Genomic DNA, 26528 nt, shown 5'->3' with positions numbered 1-26528 from the left:
TCCCAAATACCTACTGCCCACTGTCCTAATCTCAGCAGTGATGAAACCATTCCTGGCCCTGGCATACTACAAGAATACATGTCTTGTGTTTTGAAATGCATAAAATTGGAGCTAAATATCTAATTTCATGAGCCTTAACTTCAGAAGAATTCAGGTGTCAAAACAGCTGCCGACACGCCACTATTCCAACCAGAATTGTTATGTGTGGCTTTCAAACATGATCACAGCACAAGGTGCACATTTGGCACTGCACCTTATTTTGCTTTCCTTGTGGACTACTGTATATGCAAGTATTTTGGTCTATAAATACCCTGAGGACAAATCAAAATGTGCATGTTGTCCTTTGCAGTTTAAAGCAGTTGATCCGGCAGTATTTTAAAATCCTTTGTCTGGGTAACCCAATGAAGCAGGAAGCAGCTCTGCATTGAGTAGTAAGCGGCACTGAACTGTCTGCATGAGGCGTAAAGCATGGTCTGAGAGAGCACTGTGTACATTGGGAAGTTTAGTATTGATTTTAAATTAAACACACTGGAAATGTGAAAAAAACACCAAGCTATCAAATTTGCCCAGCCATTTAAAGTGGAGAGATCAAAAACATAAGCCAAGTTTCAAGAAACCACTGGAGCAACCTTGCCCAGCACAAACCAAATAGGCACAACTGTAAAAGCGGTGGGGGTCAAGGTTGCCCCAATTGTTTCTATTAACTTAGGGTTCAATCCGCTTTTATTTTGCCTGAAAAACACAAGCCAAGTTAGGCGGACTCTTTTGATGATGTTTTGTTTTTTGTTTGTTTTTTTGTTTGTTTGTTTTTTTTTTGTTTCAGATTTTAACTACAGTAAAGACACGAGTACTATAATGCAGCCTATGCACAGCATGGGGAAAAATAACTGGGTGCTCAGAAAACTCGTACATATATATCTGTTCCCATGGCGTTGCTAATGTAAAAAAAGGTAGTTGCATAAATAGAAGAGAGTTAACTTTTAATGGAAGGTTAGGCGGTTTATTTTATTAAACTGTCTGCATACAAGCAACGATTTGCAAAACTCAATATGTTCCTAATAGCACACAACTCTATATACAGAGACACACACACAAAACCTAGCTCTCTTAGTGGAGATTTGCTACAAAAGTAAAGAAAATAAATGCTTACAGGTAACGTCAGCAATTTAGAAGTCACTGTAGTCAAATGTGAGTATCCACACTAGCAGCGAGCGAGCGACGTCACACTCAGAAAATTTTGCGTCCCTAAAATAGAACCTGTTTCTATTTTTTTTTTCCGTCTGGGTCATGTATTTATTTCCAGTCTTTTGGATCATTTCCAAGTCATGTGTGGTGTGGATTGACACTTGGCCACTTCACTCACTCGCTTCCAGTGTGGATGCAGCTTTAGACTAATAGTTTTCATGCTGCTGAAGTATAAATTTGATAATTGTTGTATTTATTCAGCTGATAGTCACAATTATATGATAAATTTACAGTGATAATTTACAGATGAAAATTGATAGCTGAAAATGTCATTATCGTCCAATCCTAGTAGATGATCCTGATGTTGAATATCCCAAGGAAACAAAAGTCTGTCTAGTAAACCATTTTAGTACAATTCCAGACAAACTACCTAGTTTTTAAGGCAATCCATTATAATGGTATGATGCACTTAGGTCTAATGCTGCACTTAGGTCTAATAAAACCAGAATGGATAGAGGCCCAGAGTCTGCATTTACCAATAACACATTTAGAACTCTAACAAGTACAGTCTCTGTACTATGAGCAGGTCGAAAACCTGATTGGAACATTAAGAACTTTACCTTTATCAAGCAGCATATTTGATTAGCTACTAAGTTGATTAGCTACTACCTTCTCCCAGATCTTAGCTATAAAAGGCAAACTGGAGAAATTATTCAAAAATTATCTTTTTTTTTTGAGTAAAAGATTAACCACAGCAGTTTTAAAAGCATTTGGTACTGTTCCAATTGACAAAGATCTGTTAATATTTTCTAAAACAGAATCACAAAGATCACATCGATTGGAATTGGATCGCAAAAAACAAGTAGAAGAGTTCATTTGCATCCCAAACTTATTCAGATCTTGTAACAAGGTCCTTGGTCTAATCTGTACATTAATATCAGAAACATCCTGAAAAATATGATACCTAATATTTTCAGAAAGGAGACATCCACAAGATTTGAAATGAACAAACACAACAAATGTCCATGCCCATAATAAAACTTAATATAATTTGGCCTATGGCCTCACCCACTGCAGCTAGATAGCCGCCCCCATATGGTAACCGAACTATGATGTAATATATAATGATAAACAATACCAGTGGGCAAGACAAGAGGCACTATGAACCATCTTTGCCCTAGACAAGGCACGCTGCAAGGTGGAGGCAGGGGAGGAGGAGGAACAAACAAAAAAAAAAAAAGACAAGGAATGCACAGACTAGAGGGCTATTTAAAGGAACAGTTTGATTATGTATGTAATTAGTGGGTGGATTCCCCCTTCAGAAAGACAACATCGTTTCCAAAGTAACTTTACTTTCAAAATACTTATGAAATGCCCCACAGTTACCTGGTGTGGCCTTGGTATGCAATAGAGGGTGTAGTGGAAAAGAGGACCCTGAGATTATTTCTATTTGCAGTAATACATTTTGACAAATGAGAGCACCAGGCTTCTACAAAGCTTTATTGTACTCCAACCTATGCTGTTTCCAGATAGTATAATGAATATACATTTTTGTAGTCCTCCATCTGCCTTCGTTTATAACCTTCCCTTTTCTTTTGATCCCTCCCCCCCCAAAAAATTAATTACTCAACAACATGGGAGAGATAAAAAGTAAGCCACCTGAGACACTGTAAACCCTCGTCCCAAGCAATGTTGGTTGCTCTAACCTATGAGCTGCCCACCTAAGCACACTTCAAAAAATAAATAAATAAATAAATCAGTCAAACGTATATCTAGTTGTGATTGGGCAGAGTCCTGTCATTTTTAAACCAGATTGAGCCTTCGACTGCTTTGATTGGACAACGCGTGTGCACAGGACTAAAAATCACCACATAACAGGTGGTTTCGGAATTTTTATCGACATCGGTGAAATTTCGTCCCGTGCGAACTGCCCATTTCTTTTTATCCCAGATCATTTTCTCAGGAGCTCCTATGATTATTTTATAGGACATCGGGACCTTCTGCAAAATGTCAAACTCAAACGTCCTGTGTCTTTTTGGGAATGTAATAATTGGCTGGGAACATAATTGGAGATTTAAAAAAATGAATGCTTTTAATGCAGAATGTGAAAATATGCATGCAAAAGACAAAATGGTTATTGTAGCCTTTAGAAAAGAAGGTACCATGAAATTAGTTACTTAAACTTATTTAAGTATAACAATAGGTTTATTGTTTACAAATCAGGTAAAAAAAGTGCCTTCTCTGGCCACAACATCGCATTTTGAGTTTAACAACTTTCATTGTTGAAAAGTAATTGATGTTTGGGAGGTTGCTAGACGTCCTCTGCTTTTGACCAACTCTGAGGTTTTTAGTCCTGTGTGAATAATGCTTAAAACGGCTGTTGTAAAACAAAGACCTATAAGTACTCAACATGTTTGCAATGAAAAACAGGAGGATGCACTTGGGAATCTAAACATTAGGTAGGGCAGGTTATTTTTTCTGTCATTTAATTTGTATGTTTGATAACTAGATAGTAGTGATCAGTGGGTCTGTGAGGTCAAACACCATGGTTCTTAATAGGGTGAGTTTGAGTTAATTGCAAGTTTGGAGTGTAGTTAATTTTTATTTGCAGAAACATTTTTATTACTACTAGGGGGCGGAAATCGTGAAATTGAGGGGTCACCGTGAAATTCATCTCTTTTAGGGGCCAATGCATGCTGGACAAGTATGGAGATAGATAAAAAGAAACCTTGTTTTAAATTAACTACTGCACAAGGCAAGCAACGCAACCTACATATCTTCTTTCTGTAGAAAGGACTTTTTTTTATTCCTTTGCCGTCCTGTGTGCATTGCACTTAGGCAAAAAATAAATAAATAAATAAAAATAAAAATTCTTAGACAAATAACATTTACAAAAAAATTCTCCAAAGCAGTTAACATTCTTGTTTACTGTTCAAACGACAACAATGTTTTAATCAGTCTATCAGTGTGTCTGTACTGGCTTTTCTGTGACCTGTACTGTACAGTAGGAGGTGGGACAAAGTCAGTGCTGCATTGTTTTGATTCAGGTAAAATACCAGAAATGGACGATAAAGCAAAAAAAAGCAAAGTATATTTCAGTGATTGATCGTGTCAAGTGTAAGATAGCAGGGAGGGGGTTAAAATTGCTCCCTGCTAAAACCATGTGAAAATGCACTGTGGGTGAATTGGGCTAAGGGTTTTGGTAATTGTTTTAATTGTTTGCTGATTTAGTTAGTCCCCTGCACCTGGTGATAATTATAAATTAGAGCCAGGTGCAGGGTATTTAAGAGAGGCAGCCAGACTGGTCGGGGCTGCTGAGTGAAGAGCTCGACTGTGTGTGTGTGTGCGCAGTTGTATTGAAGGTGAAGTGATGAGTGAAGCCAGCGTGAGTTTAAGTTTTGGTGTGACAGGTAAACGGCTTAGCCGTCCTGTGAGTAGTTAGGAACCAGTTTATGTTTAGTTAGAGCTCTAAAGGAGAGCTAGGTGTTTATTTCTGTTTGTTTCTGTTTTGTTTGTTTTGTTTATATTCATTTGTGTTTATTAAAAAGTGAGCGTCAGCGCTTTAAAAATCCATTTCCATGTCCTGGGTCTGGTGTTAAAGGGGCAACGAACGACGTCAGTGACGAGGATCTTTCACACAAGATATTTCCCAAACAAACTTTACATGCAGATGTAGGTAATTGGTTTGCACATCTTGTATGTGTCTTGGAGAAAATACGACCGATTGCTATTTAGTTTCAGAATCACACATTAAACGAAAGGCTACTACTGCGGCTGCTGAACGGAATGTAAAGTAAAAAGCTTTCAGAAAACAAACCGGAAAGTCAGCAAAGGCAAAAGGTATTCCTGTCAGTTGTAGCCAAGTTAAATCAGTACTACAGGTACAATCTAGCACAGCCACCTTGCTTCAAACAACCCACTGCTTACTTATTAAACACAGTTGGAATTTTAGACCCGAATAGGCAAGTTTTCTTTGTTTTGACACAGTACTAATAAAATAAATTATTGGATGGGACAAATAATTTCCACATCTGTATAACTTGGCAAAGCTTTGCCTTAAACTAATAGATTTCCACATCTGTATAACTTGGCAAAGCTTTGCCTTATACTTTCAACCAATTCAGTGGATGCAGACGTGCGGTCTCAATGTATGGGCAAGTCCATACACCAGACAAAGAATGTCGGCAGCAATTGCAGGGGGATACTGCATGCTTGCTTTTAAGAAATGTACCACTATTTTTAGACTTTAAAGTGCTCTAAAATGCTGTCTGCTTAGGTTTATTTAATGTCTAAACAGGTCAGTGAAATGTCAGTGAAATCCTCATTTTGTTCTGCAACCTACCCATGAAAAATATATAAATTTACCCCGATTTAAGGAGACCCCTAATTATTACCCATCTGCAAAAATCAAACATTTTCTTATTTTCCAGATCCTCCTTTTGTGATTGCTGGTAAGAGATTTTCTCACTTGGCAACAGAGCCGGTGGATGGAGCTGAAACTACAGCTTCCTTAATATCAATTGTAGGTTTGTAGAAGCACTTTGTTTAGAAAAAGTAACTCTTATATGAAACAACTCCTTCACAGAATAAAGGATACCACAGTCTCCAACACAGCGTTTTACTTAAGTGGAGTTCAAGTTAGTTGCAGTTCTTTTAGAAAGTTTATAGCAAGACGTTACACATATTTGGCTCTGGGAGTTTTTTCATTGTCAAATGTTAAGAACATAAGAACATAAGAAAATTTACAAACAAGAGGAAGCCATTCGGCCCATCTTGCTCGTTTGGTTGTTAGTAGCTTATTGATCCCAAAATCTCATCAAGCAGCTTCTTGAAGGATCCCAGGGTGTCAGCTTCAATAACATTACTGGGGAGTTGATTCCAGACCCTCACAATTCTCTGTGTAAAAAAGTGCCTCCTATTTTCTGTTCTGAATGCCCCTTTGTCTAATCTCCACTTGTGTCCCCTGGTCCTTGTTTCTTTTTGCAGGCTGAAAAAGTCCCTTGGGTCGACACTGTCAATACCTTTTAGAATTTTGAATGCTTGAATTAGTTGAATTAATTATTGTTCCACAGGTTGAGATCAATAGTCATGTCTGGCTTTTCTATCACAGTCTGTTTACTGCATTACAGCTTGCAGTTTGCTAGAGTTTGGCACAGCTTGGCTGCTAATTGAAATTGGCCGTCAATTTGATTAGCAATTGTGCAAGGCACGTAGAGCTGTGTTTAGTGTTTTCGATGTGGCTTCCAATATAAGAGAACATTTTAAGTTTTAAACATGTTACAGTAAAATATTGAGAACCAATACCCTGTAATGTTTAACAATACCAACAATGTACAGTATGCTCTGTTGCCAAACAGATTTTTCAATCTTAGTCATTTCTTTTAATTATTATTTTCAATCTATTTAGCTGTTTGTTCCGCCCAATTTTAAATGCCCAGTTTGAATGTTGCCTCACCATTGCAACCCAATTACTGATCAGTAGGACTGAAGCAACCTCAGGCAACCTCCATTCCTGTAAGCCAATCCTATATTAATTTGGTGGTCCTTCTAAGCAATGGCTGTTACAAGCAAGTGGTTGCTCAAGGACACTGAGACAAACTTAGCTCACCCTATATGCCACCCTAATCTTGCATGAGTGCAAAGGCCAATGTGTTTCTGCAACTGCAATTTAGCTCAAGCTGGGTTATTGATTCAATCCCTAAAGGTCAGTAATTTAACTGAATGAATCAGCAAGAACCCTCTGTGAATAACTTCTAAGATACAACTAGACTAAATAACTGCAATTTCCAACTTGCTCCAACTGTTTGCTTTTTTTTATCATGATTACAACTAGGTTTTGGAACCAAATATGCAATTTAAAATTAAGAAGTGAGACGTGAAGGAAACATCCCAGCTATATAATTCTAGTTTTCTTTAGCACTCATTAGTTTATTTCTCTGTTTGGTGTTGGTGACTGGAGTAAACACTTTAAAACTGTTGCACCAAGTGTTGAAACAGGTAAGGGAGTAGTCACACTTCAGATATTGCCTTTCCTTTATTCCTAGCAAATATTTTGTATGACAGTGTAGGTACCATCTGGACACAACCATTGCCATGAACCTCTGTAACATTCTGTAAAATGAGTTTCAATATCTGACCTGCTTCTGCAGTCATGCTATCCCTGCCCTTGTCTGGATAATGGCAGAACTACATTTCAATTCCATGGGTGTCTTGAAGATGACTGTAGGGGACAGGTCAGGGTTAGTCATCCCTATCCTAGACACTGACAAATGTTCTTCAATCAATTTTGTGTATGCCAATGAAGTACTATAGATGAGAAACAGAATTTCATAAAAAAGCAGGTGAACCTGCTAATATTGTGTAGATATTGCATTAATCTTGCATTCCATGAATGAAATCAGTTTATAAGACAGGAAGAAACACCACGCCATCTGTGCAAAAGTGATGTAGTAGTATGTAATTACAGTAAATTGTGATAAATATTGATACCAAGATTTATCTTGGTGAACAGTGTCTTATCTGAAATTGTCCAAAATTCCAACCTAAAACAATTTGGCATTCCTTAATACACCAAACATTTCTTCATGTGCATGTGTACCATATATTGACTGTTCAAGTCAGTAAGCAGCTTAGATTACAGTAGTTCACATTCATTATAAAGATGCTGCCACAAAAATAGAACTTTTACTTTGTTCATCATTCATCCACCTTCTTGTTCCTTTTGGGGAAATAGTTAATGTTTCTTTGACAATTGGTATATATTTGTTTTAATCTATAGGCAACGATACTTTATAACAGTGATTAAAGTTGTTGTTTTGCTGTACATAAGTATGTCATACTTTAGCAGAATTTTACAAATGTCGGAAGAAACACTTATCTAGTTGTGATAAAACTTGCAAAGCACATTCTGTCTGTACGTCACCTGCATTTATATCTAAAGATATGGTGGATATAGGTTTATGTTGATTTACTTTTTTTTTTTTAATTATTTTTTTTTTACAACTGTCACTGACACACTAATTTTTTATTTTTCTTAATCTTCTGTAGGGGGGTGTGATGGGGTACACACCGCCCCTGTGTATGTTGATTATTGTGTATGGTTTAGGTTATGAAGCATGGGTGATTTAAAATGTATATTTGTATTTGGGCATGGGTAATGCACAATTAGTTCACGGGCAGACTGTGCCGGGGCCAGATTGAATGATTAGCAATCAAGTCCCAGCACAGCTGCATAAAAGAGTCATGGTTCTCGTGTTCAGAGTTGAGAGTGGGAGAGAGATGGAGAGGAAGATTAAAACATAACAATTGATACTTGTTTTGGGGTTTGGTGTCAGTTTTTTGTTTGTCTGTTTATTTTGGCCAACTTGCCTTTTTGTTTCAGTAAAGTGTTTCTGGTTTTGGTTTAAACATTTATTTTCCAATAAATCTGTGCATCAGCACTTTCACTCACAGTACTGTGTCTCTGTATTTCCTGGGGTGATGTCACCCATCACCATCTTTACCACAGGGATCTAGGAGTAGGTTTCATTCTTCATAACTCATTCTTTGCTTTGGTGTTATAGGTTCCAATGGTAAGGTTCAGTTGATTATTGGGAAAGAATCATTCAACTGATGACACTGTTTTGGCTTAGTGAGCATCCTCTCAAATTAATTGTTAGGAACTTCATCAAGACCAACATTGGAAATCTTACTTTTCTTATTGGAGGTGCTATACTATATATCATTTTGTTTTGTGGATATTTCTTAAACACTAGTGAACATCAAAATATTTGTGAAAAAAGTACCCCAAATATGTATGTATAGATGAAGAAATGTTAGATGATGAGTTTATTATAATTAAATCAGATTTATGTAGTTCATCTGACAAGACCTGTTTATAAATAACTTGTAAAGCAAATTTAATGACTCAAAAGTATGCCTATGTGTTTAAAACTAGATATGTAACACATGTAACACATTTTTAATTCATCCACTTTCTGATTTAGCTGCAGGACTAAGGTAGCACAGGGAGCAGTAGTTGATATTTGGCTCTTTGTTGTTAATATTCTTGTTGGGCACGTCTTTATTATCTATTTGGAAGTGCTGACATTCTTCTTTCAGAAAATTATACTTTGTGGCTGCTCTCCTGCCTCTATTTGTAATAAAGTCTCTGTGGTGATATAATCGACTTAATGGGAAAGAACAAGTGTAATTGTCAACATAAGCCAACCAAATTGTGCTATCAAGAGAAACATGCTGACATAATCCCAGTTGACATTTATGCTAAAAGTTCATTTTTGTAACAGTGTAGATTGACTTTACCACTGTGCTAATGTTTAACTCTTTATAGTCGCCACCACTTACACCGTACAGGGCTATTTATATTGGCCGAATAGCATTTGCCATTCCCATTGATTTCAATAACAAAGTCTTCATTTATACCATGTTAAGCATGCCTTATATTTCGGGAAAACTCAGCCTTATTTCACCTTACCTTGCCATTCACATATATTTCACTTAAAGGCAGCACTTTACTGTAGTAGAAAAACTTTACTGCCTGTTTGTGAATGGGAACAGGTCTGTCACGTAAAGTTAGAGATAGGGAATGTTGGACCAATGAGTGAGGAAGGGGGAGGGATTCGGTGTGTGTGTGAGGAAATGATAGTTTGAAAGAGAGAAGCGGATCTGGTGGCAGGAGAATTGAGAGAGTGATTGAGAGTGATTGAGAGTGATTGAATTAAGAGTGATTGAGTTTGTGAGTGAACAGAGAGGAATGACAGCCATTGTTCACTAAAAGCTAACTGTTGTATGTCTCATGTCCTGGACACCCAACAGCTCCGTGCTACAATATGTAAATAAATCCTGTAAATATGTACATTTTTACATATCTTACTCTGGTCCCATCGCAGTTAGATACACAATGGATTACTGTACTTTTTATTACATTCATAGGTTTAATACATTAATACATATTAGTGTCATGAGTGTCTTAATAAAGATTTTTAAGCACATGCACGCTTGTTTGTTTTGATTACTGTACTGGTGATTGGGGGACATTTTGAATGTCAGGTTATTGTGTGGGAGTTTAACTGTCCATTGCGGGTGAATGACGTTAAGATAAACACACCCGTTCTACTCAGCGGTGACTATTATCAAACAGTGGACACTCAATTATCTAAACCATTTTGAGGACTAAAATGATCTTCGGAAACAAAGGTTACATCAAATATGTTTATGTAAGCGCAATTTAATGAGCGTAAACCATAACCGTGAACCATAAACAGACTCGGGTCTTTTTCTCATTAACCCAAATTTGTATCAATATCGGCTAGGGGTGGTCTCTCACACTGCTGTAGTATGGAACATCCCCCCTATTTCACCCTCACCCTGAATATATAACTAATTGGTTCTCATCAATATCTTCACTTTTCTTATACTAATTATATAGCTACTAAAAGTCACAGGATTTATAAACAATGCACACATTCACATACACTGAAAAGAAATTCATGATGACATTTTATTTTTACTCACTTTTACCAGCTAAACCCCTTTATGAGATGATGAAATGCCCTGGTCGATTTCAGGTAAGCATTACATCAACAATATACCACAATAAGATTAAAGAAAAACAAAACAAAAAAAACACAACTTTTATTTAAGTCCACATCTTAATTTCCCTTTCTTTCTTTAACTTTCATTTAACTTTACCAACAAGTGCTACTCACTACGCAGTGTATTTATATAGCTAAGCAGTAATCTGACTTAATTATTTAGGACAGCTTTTTAATTTCACAGCATTTGACAAAGAAAAATATAGGTTAAAATATACACTTAGCACGCAGTTAATTTTACTCAGTCCTTTTGTTAACTTAAAGTGCTTAAACAAAATATTTTTTTCAAAGTATCTATCTATATATTTATATATAATTTTCACAAAGAATATGAGTAAATTGAAGATAGTTATGGGACTGTAGTCTTCAGATGTGCTGTAAATGGTCCGGAGGTGTGTTGGCAGGCAAACTGGTATGAGGCAAACTCCCTTCTCCACATTCACCACTCTTTCAGCGCTAAAAATTGCTTTTAATATGGTCCAGAACAGACTTGGCTCCCTTTGGCAGTGATTAGATCCTGGCATGCACCTTCAGCCTCTAATCTCCTTTTGTTACATTATAGGTCCCAATATTATCTCTAAAACTTCAATGCGTACAAGCACAACTACGTCACTTCTGAAAAAAAAAACAGAAAAAACTCTTTAGGAGAGGCCATTTCAAAGTTTACAGACATTCAAAATTGTCCATTCCATTCAAAATCCATTCAAAATTGTGACTGTACTACACCTAACAGTACTTTGCAAAACAGACTGCAGCTCCCTGCCTATCTCTCCCCGAGCACAGCAGCTATTATCGTTGCTCTCTTGCTATACAAAAAAAAAACATGCTAATCAATAGTTCCTTGTGGACTCGTGCGTATATACAGTTCTATGGGCTGAGGTTAAATCTGAACATCTATCAGTGAATTAGCCACTAACCCGCGAGGTGCATAGACCTTCACCTCAACTAGTAAGGTGCTATGTGATGGTGGTCCACTATGAAAGGCACTATTAAAAATAAATATTGATTGATACTGTCCCATAAACTTAGTTGTATAACGTGACAGTAAATTAGAAATCAATGCCTTGACCTCATTTTAAATTAGTAGACAACCCTATAGTTTAAAATCATGTTCAATGGATGATAGCTTGGGCTTGAGTGGCCCCTACTGAGCCAATATCACTTAATACAGCATTTTTTTTTTTTTTCTCCATTCCAAGTTGTGACCAGACTCCACTCTGCTTGAATTCAGACATCTGAAGAAATATGAATCCAGTTTGGCATGACTGCATGCACTTATTGAAATATCCAACAGATAAGACTGAACCTGTTTGAACTTCAGGTCATCAAGCTATGGGGAGATTACATTGCCAGCCCCCCCCCCCCCCCCCCCCCCACCCATACAGAAAGATAATACTATATCTATATATTGTTAGATAATCAGATAGGGCATAGGAAGGAATACACATGGATTTTATTTATCGTGTTATAAAGTGTAAGTTGTCAATCCTAAATATAAATGTGTTTCAGAGCTTTGTGTCCTTATTCAAGTTGGACTTGACCAGCGTCAATGTTATGTTTGAATTGTAACGTTTTGTCGTTTTCCCATATAAAAAAAAAAAAAAAACTAACAATTTGAGATTTATAAATCTAAAATTAAATCCTGTACTACTATTCTGGCTTTCAGTAGACTTGTGAAGTCATTTTGCTATTTCTTTGGTTACACTGTAACAAACTTCCTTAGTAAAGAAAAACTGAACACATAAGCCATAATTGTATACTGACCCCTAACAAAAACTATCAAATTTTCAAGAAACAGCAAGTAATAAGTTACAGCATAAAAAGGATAAAACAATCTCTTTTTGTCCTTTTTAGCAACTGTTTATTGTAAACACATTATATAACATATAATGGTAGCCAAACACACCTCCACAAGGAAACCAGTACATTATCCTTTCAATAATATCACAGACTTGTAAGGCAAAGCCACCAACACAAATATTCAAAAACTAACTATAGAAGTTGACAGAAAAAGAGAATGTTAAATATATGGAAGTCGTAAATATAATGGATATATATATATATATATATATATATATATATATATATATATATATATATATAATGTATGTGTATATATATAAAATGTATGTGTGTGTCTATATATATATAGTAAGTGATCCTTGCGGCTCAGGTTCATTGCCCCTTTAAAAATTGACCTTGACGCAAGATTTGATGTGTTTTTATAGCACTTTCGTGCTGTTTAATGATTTACAGAAATCAAGAATCAAATAAACAAAACCAAAACAAACAACTAACTCCACTTCGGAGTGCTAACTACAACTTTGATGCAGGTCCCTGACTAACGTACAAGACAGCTGGGCTGTTTACCTGCCAAACAAAACACAATTTTAACCAAAAAAAAAAACTAACCAAAAACACACAGTAACTCTTCTTCATAACAGTTGAAAACACCATCAACCGGGCCCTCCACACAGCAGCAGCAGGCCTAAGCAGACTGACTGCTCTCCTTAAATACCTTTCACCTGGCTTTAAATTTACAATGCTAGCCAGGTGCAGGTGATAATCAACAATACAATAACAATTAACCAAACAATTAACACATGTCTTTAGGCAGGGAGGAATTAAACCCTCTCCCTGCTCACAATATATATACACAGTGCCTATAGAAAGTTTACACCCCCTTGAACTTTTTTCACATTTGGTTGTGTCAGTGCCTCAGAGTTTCATACATTTAAATGAGGATTTTTTTCCACTTATCCACACAACATACTCCACACTGTTAAGGGGAAAAAAAGTTTTTATTGAGAAAAAAATATTATATAGAATATATATTAAACATACAAATATCATAATTGGATAAGTCTTAATACTTGGTGGAGGCACCTTTGGCAGCAATTACAACTGTGAATGTGTTGGGATATGTCTCTACCAACTTTGCACACCTTTATTTGACAATATTTGACCATTCTTCTTTACAAAACTGTTCAAGCTTTGTCAAGTTCCTTGGGGAGCGTTGATGGACAGTAATCTTCAAGTCATGCCACAAATTTTTGACTGGATTTAGGTCGGGGCTCTGACTGGGCCACTCAAGGACATTTACCATTTTGTTCCTTAGCCACTGCAATGTAGCTTTGGCTGTGTGCTTTGGGTCGTTGTCATGCTGAAAGGTGAACTTCCGTCCCAGTTTCAGTTTTCTTGCAGAGGGCAGCAGATTTAACTCAAGGACTTCTCTGTACTTTGCTCCTTTCATTTTCCTTTCTATCCTGACATGTGCCCCAGTCCCTGCCGATGAAAAAAATCCCCATAACATGTTGCTGCCACCACCATGCTTCACAGTAGGGATGGTGTTCTTTGGGTGATGCACTGTGTTGGGTTTGCGCCAAACATAACGCTTTGCATTTAGGCCAAAAAGTTCCATTTTAGTTTCGTCAGACCACAAAACTTTTTGCCACATAGCTACAGAATCTCCTTGGTGTATTTGCATACTTCAAACATGATTCAAGGTGGGCTTTTCTGAGTAATGGCTTCCATCTTGCCACCCTACCATACAGGCCAGATTTGTGGAGTGCTTGGGATATTGTTGTCACATGCACACTTTGACCAGTCTTGGCCATGAAAACCTCCAGCTCTTGCAAAGTTGCCATTGCCCTCTTGGTAGCCTCTCTGATCAGTCTCATTCTTGCTCGTCATCCAGTTTGGAGGTACAGCATGATCTAGGTAGGGTCTTGGTGGTGTCATATACCATATTGACTGTGCTCCAAGGGATATTTAAGGCCTTTGATATTTTTTTTTTATATGCATCCACTGATCTGTGCCTTTCAACAACTTTGTCCCGGTGTTCTTTTGAAAGCACCTAGGTGCTCATTGTTGAGTCTTTGCTTTGAAATGCACTACCCAGCAGAAGGAACCTACAGGAACTGCTGAATTTATCCTGAAATCATATGAATCGCTACAATTTAACTTTATGTGTGATTTTGAAGGTGATTGGTTACACCTGAGCTAATTTAGGATTGCTATTACAAGGGGGGCGACACTTATCCAAACAAGCTATTCCAGTTTTTATTTTTAATTAATTTTCTACAAATTTCTAGAATATTTTTTTCATTTGGAAGTTGTCGGGTAGAGTGTGTAGATAAATGTAAAAAAAAAAGCATTTTAATTCCAGGCTGTAAGGCAACAAAAGGTGAAAATTTTGAAAGGGAGTGTAGACTTTCTATAGGCACTGTATATATATTGTGGTGGATTGCCTTCTGGTGACAGGTTTTTCTTTCTTTAAACAAAGACTAAGACTTGACAGCCAGAATGTGGTGAAACACCGTAACATGTGTTTATTTTTTACAATAAAACAAAACCTAACCTGTTCTCAGGCCCTACCTAAACAGGTGTTGATATTATCTGAACACGGGGCAGGCAAGCCTGTTCCCTCGTCGTCAAAACCAAACCAAAGTCCAAAGCCGTAATCCAAATACCTCTTTCAATGTGTTTGTTTCCCAGTAAATTAATAACAATTTTCTTTGTTTACTCTCCCAGTTACCAACCAAACTCCTCATTTTCTCTCTCACCACCACTCATAAACAGAGCTTTTAAATAGTACTCAATTACATTGTTAACACAATTGACAAGACATTACATTGATTAATTAATTTGACCTGGAGCCATCTCTGACTCCAGTAGTTTCTCCATGGTTCTAATGCCCCCATTAATGATCTTTGTACCACAGTAAGTATTTATTTTAAAACATACTTATTTACTTTTCCTCTATTTAACAAATATATCATTTACAAAGTGCATTCATTAATACTATATTTTTTTATCCCCAACACACTTTACATTATGTATTTATTTGTTTACCATCCAGTTTTTTTTATATTGTCTTTTCCACCTTTTATGAGTTTTTATTGACTAACCTCTTACAATATATATACAGACTACACATTCAATTCTCTCTCTCTCTCTCTCTCTCTCTCTCTCCGCGCTCTCTATAATATATATATATATTATAGATATATATATATATATATATATTATATATATATATATCTATATATATATAATATGAATATAGAACTGAATGGCCATTCATACATTTGTAATTGGTAATCCAACTGCAGCTGGTAAAATTAAAAGGTTTGGTCTCACCCGATCGTCGTTAATGTGTAGATACTTCAGTTCGTATACCACTGGGAATCCAATATGTTGAAAACTTCTTTTGGTCCTTAGCAATTTGACAACAGTGCAAAGTATTAACAGACAATAAAACTAAAAGGCTGCTTGAAAAAGTAGCAAAATAAACACTTAATTTGAGAAAGCTCTATGTTAGTGTTGCTGTATATTACAATACGTGGATCTGAAGAGATTTTTAGTGGATCTTGGGGCAAATCTGAACAAGCATCAACACATAAGCATAACATAGTTTTAATAGGGTTGATTGCATATTTAAAAAATGTAATTCCTGACGATGAATACATACAAAGAAAAATTACATTAATTCCAAACAATAGATGGTGCTAATAACTGTTCTCAGTCTTCCATACCTCAGTAATATGAGCAACAATCTTCCTCAGCTTGTTGGTTCGCAGTGCACAGTTGTGAGTTTGTGTTTGGTGGTTTCAATGGAACACTTTGTGGTGCGAGTTACAAAAGATGGGGGAGAGCTTTCTGTGCCTTCCAGTAGTACCGATTTGAATGAAAATATTCCATTTTCAAAGAAGGCGAAGCTGGTACCAAAACTTAACATTAACGGAAGGTGGGAGCTGGAGTTTGCCGTTATTTTTGGTTCCACATGCCTGTGGAAGACTGTGTTTTCAGCAGTGACCAATCTGCAGTCGAAAAAAGAGCAGAAAGCATTCTGATCAAATTCTTGATACTTTTGAGCCTGAGCTAGAAAAATGGTCAAAACCAAAGCATGCAAAAATTCACACTAAACTTTAGGCAATTGTGCCACCCTGTTTAGTTTTTGCAGAAACAAACAAAAACTGGACACATTTGTCTACTTGACTAAGATGTGTCTTTCAATTTAATAAATTAAAATATTCATTGTTACTTTTATAGGTTGATTTCTATTGAACAAAACCGTCACAGCTTTCTGAACTTTCTTTTCCTCGGATAAAAAAAACTACAATTTTTGGTCCTTTTTTTAGTTGAAAATGCTGATATGTTAGCATTCTGTTTTTTTTTTTTTTTTTTTTTTTTGCTACCTTAACGTATTGTTCACCACTGTCTTTACTTTATGGTACTCTTGTTCACTTTATTGCTCTTGGATCGCAGAACCCATTGACATCCATCAAAATGGATCTTAATACTTGGTGCAGTAGCCACCACTGTAGACTGTGGCACTACTATTTGTCAAACCTATACTCTAACCAGGTATGGGGAAAAAAAGTAAATACGTCTGACATTCAAAAATAGTCTAGCACAAACACAAACTAACAAACTACTGGCTCCTGGTGATTACATAAGTTTTTTTTTTTTTTCAAAATGGTTGGCTGGCAAGTCACCCATTACAAAGGATGTGCCCTATCCTACACTAACTACACTAACTCCACTACCTCCAACTGAACGTTTTTTCCGGCGTACATTATAAATTTTAGCCTGATGTGCCTGTGCCAGTCCCACTCGTTTCTACACTTTTGTTAACTTTTGCTGACATTCTAACAAGGTGTAAAGCTTAGAACCTGGAGAGGGGGACACAGCAACTAACTGGTCCAGGGGCAACTAACAGGGCCCTTGAGAACTTGTCCTATGGCCAACCGCTGGAGACAAACCTGTGGTTTCATGTTTGGTCATTGATCGCAAAGCGGAATTCAGGAAGCCATTCGTCCCAAAGCTGGTAGTTTTCACCCACAAAACGAAGCAATCATGGTTTTGATTGTCTTGTTGGCTCTTTCAGTAAGGTTCATCTGATGGTGATAAGCTGTAGTCAGTTTCACACTTCTTCCTTTAGCTGGCTGGTTAACTGGGGATCTCAGTCAGATACCAAGTAGTGAGGTGTACCCCACCTGGTGAACATCTCCTGTGTGAGAACCCACAATAGTGGGAGTTTTACTGTTCTGAAAGGGAAAGAGCTCAACCCATTTAGAATAATAATCAATTCTGACTACAAGATAGATGTTACCTTTTTTGCTTCTGGGAAAGGATCCCATCAAGCCCACTTCCAGTTTCTCTCCTGGCTAAGTGACGGCGGTAGGCTGCATTAATCCAGCGGGTTTACTGTTGACTGGTTTGTATCTCTGTGTCCCATTCTTTGCGAATGGTGGGCCACCACGCGACCTGTAGGATCCTGCAAGGTCTTCATACGTGCCAGGTGTCCACCTAATGGATTACCATGGCAATAAAATAGGAAAGCTGGTGTAAGTGCAATAGGAACTACTCATTTGAATGTGTACCCTTCATCTCGGATGGGGACCCGTCGGTAGACCAAGCCATGTTTTTGTACAAAAGTGATCTGATTAGTTTGCACCGGGGCTTATATTTTCACACCATCTAAAAGTTCCATGATGGTGGGATCCTTGGACTGGGCATTGGCCACTTCATCGAGTGACATTGGTAAGTCAGTACTGCAATAAATCCACTTTTTCACACAAACGGCTGAGACAGCAACTGTGGTTCCAGGAGTGCGAGACAGCGAGAGTGTCCAGCACAATATTAATGCTGCCTTTCCTGTACAGTACAGTAAAAGTGAATGGATGAAGTCTCATTGTCCATCTAGGCAATCAAGATGAGGTTTTTGGTATATTAAAACCCCAGATCAATGCAGCGTGATCAGTTAGAACCTGGAATTTGACTCCTTCTAGGTAGTCACCACTTTTCAACAGCCCATACCACCGCTAGGCATTCTTTCTCAGACGTCAAATAGTTTTTTTCTGCCCCCGTCAGCCCTCTGGAAGCACATGCAATGACATGCTCCTCTTCTTCATCCATCTGCACAAGCATGGCGTCGAAACCCACCTCAGTTGCATCAGTATAGACCGAAAAGGTTTTAGAAAGGTTTTGTTGCTGTCCATAACAGGATGGGCTTGAAGGGCTTTCTTCAGCCGCTCCAGGCTGGACTGGCGATCTGTTGTCCAGTCCCACTTAACAGCTTTCTCTTTTAGATGGTTGAGAGGTGATGCAATGTCCACAAACAGGAGAATAAACTTATGGTACCATCCTGCCATTCCAAGGAAACACTGTGGTTCCTTAAGGTTGGTAGGGGTGGGATAATCCTGAATGCTTTCAGTTTGTCAGGCTCACCACAACATGATGTTAAATAAAATATAAAAATTATGTTCATATCGTTTTTTTTCTGATAGCTGATAGAGTTAATGCGGTTGGTACTGTAAAAAGAGAGATCATATACTGCCAGAAGCACTGCCAAGATGAACATAAAAATAAACAAAACTGCGGGGTCTTCTCTTCTGGATCATGTTCCATGATATCTCTCTCCTCTTGATGTACAGTCCAAACAAGCACACCGAAACCTGGCTTTTACTTAAGCAGTGATTCCCAACCTTTTTTAATGTAGGGACTACCTTTGTGTTTCCCATGGACCACTTGACACACATTTATTCACAACAGCATTTTGATATAAATTTGTATGTGTATATGTATAAGTATATGTAGAAAGTAAAGTATTTATATAACGTACCTAATGAGATTCCTGGGCTTGAATCTTCGCTACCAGTTCATCAGGGAATGTTGTCATTTTGCACACTGAAAGTTGCTGATGGCAAAGTTCCTGTTTCTTGTGTTTAAAAACATTTGTAGAATGCTTTGTAGATAAGTGGTGTCACAATTTAGCAGGTTTAAGAGTTTTGTTCATCCTGACATAAATTGCACTAGGGCTTTGGGAAGTCCTCGGATCCAGTAAATGTAAATACCAGTGCTGGTCCCCGCAACCATTACCTCATGTAGCAAATTAATCTATCCATTTTTAAGGAATTTTATTACACTCACTCATCGGCAACTTCGCTCGATGTACATATAAAATACGCACCAGAATACGAAGATGAGGTCAGTGGGAAGCAATTTGAAAAATAAAAAAAAAATATTGGACGATGTTACATACCACTTCTGGTGGGCTTTGATGTGTAAATTAACACTAGAACTGCTGCGGTTATACTCCTACATAAAACCGCCACCGGCAGTCATTATGACATTTTAGACAACACCAATATTAAAATGAAAGACAAACTATCAGATACAAGTCAAAGTTTTATTCAAGCACATCATATCAAACATCTACACAGCCAAAACATTGTATTTAAATGAAAAATTTAACATACAGTAAAAAGGTTTATTTTCTGACTTGCCACATATAAAGCACTACTTTAAAAAATGAAAAGCTATAATAAGATAAAAATTTCAAAAGAGGCTAGTGTGTAAACAGGTATATGTATGTACAAAAATGTAAAAACTAAAGCAGTTTTTTATTTAAAATGAATGTAACTTATGTTTTCTCTTGCGTGTGTGTCACTCAGCGCAGCACAGAATCCAAGTTGAGCTTCTGCAACCTGTTGCTTTGCAGTTTTCTTTCTGATCGAAAGTACTGTGGCTAGCTTCAAGATGAAATCTCTCCTACTGATATTTTCCTCGGTGCATTGTACAAACAAAAAGATGGCTGCCAGGTCCAATAGAGATAACAACATACTCGTATGTAAAAATAAAATAGAATATTGTAGGTTATATTCAAAATAAAAACATGTATTGTAAAAGGCAGTCAAAATGACTGCTCTGGTTGTTCTAGGTAGAGGGGATTATGTATTTTTTATTTTTACAATCTTGCCTTTTAAACACCATCAGGGTATTTAATACGTGTATTTAGTTAAAGTCAAGAATGGACAACCACGTATCTTTCACACAAGTAGAGTAATTCAGATTGAAAACCGTCAAAATGACTGCCTTGGTGGTTCTAGTGTTTAACGTGATTGGTGGTACATAGTCGACAGGATTTATAACATTTTGGTTAAATATGACAGCTTTAGAACCGTATACATTATTTCCAGAAGTAGTTAAGAAAATGTCCTTTTGACATATAAGCAGGCTCATCAAGACTGGTTCGCTGAAGTCTATCAATAAGAGGTCTTTCTGTACTTCTGAGGATGCTCTTTTCAGGAGACTTCGATGGGTTAAAAGTATGAATTGGCTTTTATTAGAAAACCTGAATGATGAACAATGTTGCTATGTCACATTGTATACTGATTTAACAAAAATTATAATTTGAGTCTGAAATAGTGCTTTCAAATGTAAACGATAAAGGTGTATTTATTTTTACAAGTACATATTACTTTGGAGTTAGACTATTTTATGTTAACTTACATCAGGTTTTTTTTTTTTTTTTTTTAATTATTATTTATGTCTACTGAGTTTCTTGAGATATAACGTTGTTGTTCCATTGGGTTAAAAGTAAGAATGTGTCAAGCATGTGGAGAAAAAAAACATCATACTTTAAAATTGATGTATGGCTTTTCAAAATACTGTAAATAAATACATACATGCATGGATTTAATGTCTACATGTTTTCTTTTAATAATTTTTTTTTATGAGAACTGTTATTTATTTTTTTTAACCCCTGAATATAGTCTTGTTAGATACTAAACCTGTCTGAATAAACCCATATAATAACATGGAGCTGAAATTGATCATTCACACTACTTCCAACCGAATTAGAAATATTCAATGCAGTGCTGCACTTTTATGCCGAGCAAAAAGTCTGGGACAGCCAGATTACGTTTTTTTTTCCCTGAACAGTGAAAAGAATAAGTAGAATGAGCACGGATTAGAAAGGCTTTTTTTTATATAATGCTGGCTAAAAAATAAACAAGTCAATAATTTTGACAAGACAAATGTGCCTTCATAATGCGCAACAGTTGTTTAGTTAGTATTTGTTTCACACTGAAAACTTTCATTTTATGGCTTTGAAGTCGATGCTTGATATTGCAGCAAAGGGAGCTGTAATACACTGTATGTATTAATTTATAAACACACTTGTAATAAAAGAAAACAGATAAAGAGAAAAATGCAGACCACATACATATCTTATAATTACATATAATGTGGTTAAAGCTGTTTGTTGTGTTACTTAGCAATACATATCACAGTTGCCCAATGCATGATTATGTAGAAAAGGGTTTATACAAGAACTGATTAACCACATTTTGGGAGTTGTTTGCAGACCACCTGGAGTATGCTAATACAAAGCACACACAGTGACAGTAAATTAAAATATTATGTGAAAAGGATGCAGGGTCAATGCAAAGATCAAGAATAAAACTAAAGCTTACAGTTCATGCCATGGTATTTTGGAAATAGTGGGAGTCAAGTGAATTACTTATAGAAGGAAAGCAGTGTCATGCTTGCCTCAAATAGCAATGCATGTCAGGTAGTATAAAACTGGATTGTTGTTATGTGGCAAAGTGCCCCGCCCCTGGGCTATTTATTTGTGTTGTATGTTACGTGTAGTGTGTTAATGTTGGTGTATAGTCATTGGTACACGGGATATAAATGGGTCTGTGTAACACAAGTGTTTAAAATGTATATTTGTATTTAGGCACAAGGATTGCACAGCACTTCACGTGCAGGTAAAATGTAATAATATGTGAGCACAGGGAATTACACTTTTATTAATTCACATGCAGTTGTACCGAGACTCCAATTGAATGACTGATTAGCAATCGAGTCTCAGTACAGCTGCATAAAAGCAGCATGTTTTTACTAACCCGGTGTTGTGTGTTCAGTGAGTGAAGAATGGGATTGAAGACAGAGATTATAATAATAATAATAATAATAATAATAATAATATTAATAATAATAATAATAATTAAATATCAGCTCACCGTGTTTGTTTGTGTAATCCGTTTTGTTTGTCTCTTTATTTTGGCGAAAGTGCCGTGTCCTGTGTTTTGTCTTTACAACCTTTTTATTTTCTGTCTGTTTCATTACACTATGTAACACAATTTTTGTTCCTGGGTAGTAAGTGTTATTTCCTAATTGCCTATGCCTCAAAAGTATAGAAAATGGCTATTATTCCCCACAAACTTTGTTTTTGTGACCAGGACAGTGATATTTCCAACTCTTCTTGAGAAGAAGTGTCTTTTCGTTCACATAAAGTCAGAAAAAAACAACATATGAATCCAAATTAACATGTATTTATACTAAAGTAATACAAAAATTACTACAAAAGATTTAGAATTGAGTAGTTTTTCAAGATTTATGATTATACTGTAAATCACTTTCATGAATCAGCCCCCAAATGTAGTCTCCCATCATGTCCTTGTTATACTGTCCTTGGTAGCGGCGTTCAAAGTCCAGTATATCCTGGTGGAAGCGCTCGCCTTGCTCCTCCGAGTACGCTCCCATGTTCTCCTTGAATTTATCAAGATGAGCATCAAGGATATGGACTTTGAGGGACATCCTACAGCCCATTGTGCCGTAGTTCTTCACCAGAGTCTCAACCAGCTCCACATAGTTTTCGGCCTTGTGATTGCCCAGGAAGCCCCGAACCACTGCGACAAAGCTATTCCAAGCCGCTTTCTCCTTACTAGTGAGCTTCTTGGGGAATTCATTGCACTCCAGGATCTTCTTTATCTGTGGTCCGACGAAGACACCGGCTTTGACCTTTGCCTCAGACAGCTTAGGGAAGAAGTCTTGAAGGTACTTGAAGGCTGCCAACTCCTTATCTAGATCTCTGACAAATTGTTTCACAAGACCCAATTTGATGTGCAGTGGTGGCATCAGCACCTTCTGGGGGTACACCAGTGGCTCCCACTTGACGTTATTCCTCCCCACAGAGAACTCGGTCCGCTGTGGCCAGTCTTGCCTGTGGTAGTGTGCCTTGGTGTCCCTGCTGTCCCAAAGGCAAAGATAGCAGGGAAACTTGGTAAAACCGCCTTGGAGACCCATCAGGAATGCTACCATTGCAGCCTCTTGATGCCATCTCAGAAAAATGCAGATATGTATCCACTTAGGCAGCTGGAACTAAACTGAACTGGTGGGCTTAAGGCCCCTGTATTTATACTACTATTTCTATTACTGGAAAGTTCTAGAAAGTTCTAGAAGTTACTCCAAGTTTACTCAGCACTGAATCTATCTGGAATGTTCTGGAAAATAGGTAAATTTCAAAATATCACTGTCCTGGTCACAAAAGCAAAGTTTGTGGGGAATAATAGCCATTTTCTATACTTTCGAGGCATAAGCAATTAGGAAATAGCACTTACTACCCAGGAACCAAAACAAAAAAAATTGTTACACGGTATTATTAAATGCAGAGCGAAACCAATCGCTCAGCTTCACCAAACTCCACCGCTCTGTTGTTTATTTCCTGGTTCCTGTTTCTGGTCTGATGTCACCCACTGCAGCCTTCTTTGTGACATGTTACTATATCGTTTTGTTGCAAGTGCTGTTAAGGACCACATTTTCATCAACTGGAATTTTCTCAAACTACTGTATTGTCTATTTAAGTAAATCTATTCAATTACAGTTCAGTTGATTGCACAGAGATTCTTGGCAGTCCAGATCATTGCTTGATTTAAGTGCTGTCATATTTTATTTGTCTTTTTGCATTCTACAAAGCATTTATTTTGACATGCAATAAAGCATTTAATCAGGGTCATAAAGGTTAAAATGTGAAGGTCGAGGGGGATTTAAAGCCGAGGCAATCTTAGAAGAAGTAACCCAGGCCTCAAAAGTAAAACAAAATTTTTGGTTGCCCATGTTAAGAGCAGTTATACATAGACGAGTGCTTTTAAAATGATTAATTGTTATGGAACAAAAAATAAATATATAACAATTATACCCTTAGTCACTCCCCCTGCAACAGCTAGTTCAATCACGTCTCTGTCAATCCATGATTGACACATCACTTATTGCATTAGGTCGATGACTTTGGGCATTGTTACTCCACCCCCTGCCTGGATGGTTGCTTTCTGACTGACCCTGGAAGGAACTGCTAGACCATCCAGTATGAGGCACCATGTTCCTGTTATACAGCGCCCTCACAGGTCGTGAGGGAGATTGTTGACTAGGATTCATTCAGCCTCTGTCACAGCCACTTACTGTTGCTCGTCAATGCAATGCACACATCTGTGGCCTTGATCCTATAATGTTAGCACAGAGGCATCTGGTGCTGTCATTAAAATATCACAAATGTCAAGCCAGAAAGCCACTTGTGAAATACAAGGACTTTGTACCTGCATATGTATAAGCACTAGTTTCAGGCTGAAAGTATTTATATTTGTAAAAAAAAAAAAAAAAGGACTGTATTCAACCCTAGAAGGAAATATTTTGATTTATGAAAGGCTTTGTTTTTTTTTATTGTATCATCGATAGTACTGTGATGCATTGTTAGTAGCTTATATGGTAAATAAACTTTAGTTCTGGGGAGAGAACGTACACAACTGAAAGTTATAGATGTTTCTTTTTAGCTATTATTAAACAAGTGAGCCTTTTTCACTGGGAAGAAAATAAAGAGGAGTCACTGTTTAGATTTACATGTAATAATTGTAAGTTGTCAGACTGATGTGTAGATGTATTCAAAAGCACCAGTTTCTTTAAATGTCCACATACCCATGAAAAGAGACTTTGGAAATGGAAATGGAAAGAAACAGGCAGTTGGTACTGATATGCACGTTTTCGATGCTTCGCTCCATTTGTGATGGCAAAATGAAATCTTAATTAGTACAGAATGACCACCTTGAAATAGAAACATACAAGTGACACAAATTACAGTTTGTTGTTGATTTAAACAGTTCTGCATCTGTGTTTTGGGGAGGGGAAATGTCTTCATGCAAGGGGTGGTCAATATGATGTCATTGGGCATATAATACAGTTCAGGAGCTATGAACACGTATAGGGGGCCAAAGCCAGTTTAGATCTGTAAACGGGGTGGCTCAAATGATAAGAATCTTTTAATCAGATCGACCCTAAGCCACCAGATATATGTCACCAGACAATGTTAAGATAACAAATGCAACACGTTATTAACAAAATATTGCAGAAGAATACATCAACGACATTGCCATGCATGCTACAGCAATAGCAATGACATTTGAGGTCATCAAAAATGCAATAAGCAGCGACCCCAATGTACTCATTCATTGCAGGCACTAATATTCAAGTTGCTGTAACAGCATACAAAGGTTATGAACAAGTCAGAACTAACTGTTACTCCACAAAGAAGCTTTGATTTTGCCAAACTGCACCCAGGTGAATATGTACTGGTTAGATCTGATGACTACTCATGGTATGCTGTGGTAGAAGTAATTTCATCTATCTGAGCAAAAACAGTTATCCTCAGAGTTGCCAAAATATTCTCAGAATTTGGAACACCATAAGTCCTAAAGTCGGACAATGCCAAGTCTTCAAATGTTTGCAAAATAACACCATATTGGCCAAGACCAAATGGAGAGGTGGAGAGATTCAAGTGTGGAAAAGAAGAACAGGAGGCAGGAGATGGGACACACTACATGGGCCTGTTGCATAGAGGTGGTTTAAAAAAGCCAGGTTTAGTTTAAATTATCTGTTTTGAGTTAACAGGATATAATTTACCATGCTAATTTGGTTTCAAGAACGTAGATCGAGTTTAAATTAACTAGATAACTCAAACAGGGTTAATGTTTCTATCTGTGCCTGTGGAACCAACCGTTGACATAGTTACCGTAGCGCTTGTGTGTATGCTTTCATGGTAATCTTTACTACATGGTAGTTTAGACAGAAAACGGAGAAGAAGGAAAGAGCAAGTTTTTTTTTTTTTTTTTCTGGCTCCGAGCAGCA

This window comes from Polyodon spathula, chromosome 2, assembly GCF_017654505.1.
Source record: "Polyodon spathula isolate WHYD16114869_AA chromosome 2, ASM1765450v1, whole genome shotgun sequence".
In the NCBI taxonomy this organism is placed as follows: domain Eukaryota; kingdom Metazoa; phylum Chordata; class Actinopteri; order Acipenseriformes; family Polyodontidae; genus Polyodon; species Polyodon spathula.
Note: the sequence above shows the minus strand (reverse complement) of the source record.